Source organism: Propithecus coquereli, unplaced genomic scaffold, assembly GCF_000956105.1.
Source record: "Propithecus coquereli isolate 6110/MARCELLA unplaced genomic scaffold, Pcoq_1.0 Scaffold165, whole genome shotgun sequence".
Lineage (NCBI taxonomy): Eukaryota > Metazoa > Chordata > Mammalia > Primates > Indriidae > Propithecus > Propithecus coquereli.
The window spans coordinates 3,987,100-3,988,970 of NW_012141080.1; positions in this window are offsets into that span (position 1 = coordinate 3,987,100).

Consider the following 1,871-nt stretch of genomic DNA (forward strand, 5'->3'; position numbering starts at 1 on the left):
CAAAAACAGAATCCTCTCTCCTCTGCTCCGAGAGGGCAGGAGCTTCTATCAGGAATCCATCAGGCTTAACAGCCGCAACTTGGACAGGTGTATGTGCTATTACCTCAGCCATTCCTAGAGAGTCCACTCTGGGGACCTCCTTCTGATAAGGCTGGTTGTGCATAGTTCTGACGCTGCCAGGAATGGCTTGGCAAGCAGGGAGCAGGAAATCCAATCACATGGAAGATAAAGATGTGGAGAGGTTGGGTGCCCAAGCACACAAGAATGGGCCTCATATTCCATGACTGGAGAATTGCAGGCAAAAATAACTTAGTCACTTTAAAAGCCATAGGTATGTGCTCTGTGACAACAGGCATTGTCAGATAGCACCCGAGAGGAGAGTCCCACCTTGTGTACACACCTGTGTAATCCCCTCCCCTTGAGTTGGGCAAAGCCAGTGAATAGGATGGAACAGGGTTTAGATGACGAGATGTTAGACTTTGAGCTGGTGTTGTAATGGCATGAGATGCTCGGGAACCTGGGGAGGGAGTTCATTTTGCGGGGAGGGCAGAAGTCCAAGTGGTAGGTAGGGTTCTAAGATCTCTTCCCCCAATGTTTTCCTTATTTAATCCTTTCCCGTTGAACGTGGGACATGGGATATCACACTCATGATTAGCTAATGGGCAGACTTTGAGTTAATTAAAAGGAAGATTATCCTGGGTGTGTCTGAGCTAATCAGGTGAGACCTCACAAGATGGTGAAGGGTCAGAGAGATGTGATCCTCCTGCCTTGGAAAAATGAATGCTATGTCATGAGAGGGGGGCCTCTAGTAGCTGACAGCAACCTCTGCCAACAGCCCTCAGGAAAACCGGGACCTTCAACCATAACGAATTGAATTCCTCCAACACCTGGAATGAGCTTGGAAAAAGACCCCAACTCCAAGTGAGAACCACATCATGGCCAACACCTCAACTGCAGCCCTGTGGGTTCCTGAGCAGGGATCCAGCTAAGTCAAGCCCACGCTCTTGACCTTCCGAAATTATAAGATAATAACACATGCCATTTTAAGCCACTAAGTTTGTGGTTAATTTCTTACATAGCAATAGAAAAATAAATATCTATCCTCTTAACATTTCAAATACAACCTTGATACCTGGGGTCCAACTACTGTGTTGAAAATCAAGTCACATCCACCAGTTTTATACCTAAGGCTCTCATGACACTAGGGAGAGTCCAGTGACAATAAATGAAAAGGAAAGTGTTTCTCTCACATATAATTGTTTCTAGAAATCCTATGTCTCACAAAGCAAGAATTTTCCTGGGGACTCCTTGCAAGGTGATAAATCCTGTCTGTGGATCAGAACAAAGACATGCCTAAATCTAATCTAACACACGAAATTTATTTTGTCCCCAACTTCCTGCTAAGAGGGCACTCATGGACAGCCTGGGTTATAAATATAAGTAATTGTCTGTTTTTTTCAAAAATTAAAATTGGCCATATTTTAATGTTTGGTGTTAGAAGCAGAACACCTTCAACAAGCATAAAGAGAGCTGCAGCCAAGCAGGACCTAGAGGAACATCGGAAAAAACCTGATGAGATTTAGAGCATAATTACCCCTCAGAAATCCTCAGAGTCACAATAAGGCTAGAATCGTACACACCAGAAACAGAGGGGACCTCTGGACCAGGGTTAGATGGACTGTCTCCCATAGCCAGAGGGGTCAGGCAGATCACCCCGGCTTAGTCCTAAGGGAGCAGGTTGGATTATATCCTCAGGAGCCAGGCACACTACCTGGCAAATACCTAAATTCTGTGTTTCAAGAAAAATAGGAGGGAGTATTTGTAGGAGTGAAGATGAGTTCTATTTTTTTCCCCAAAAAAGTTTGAGATGT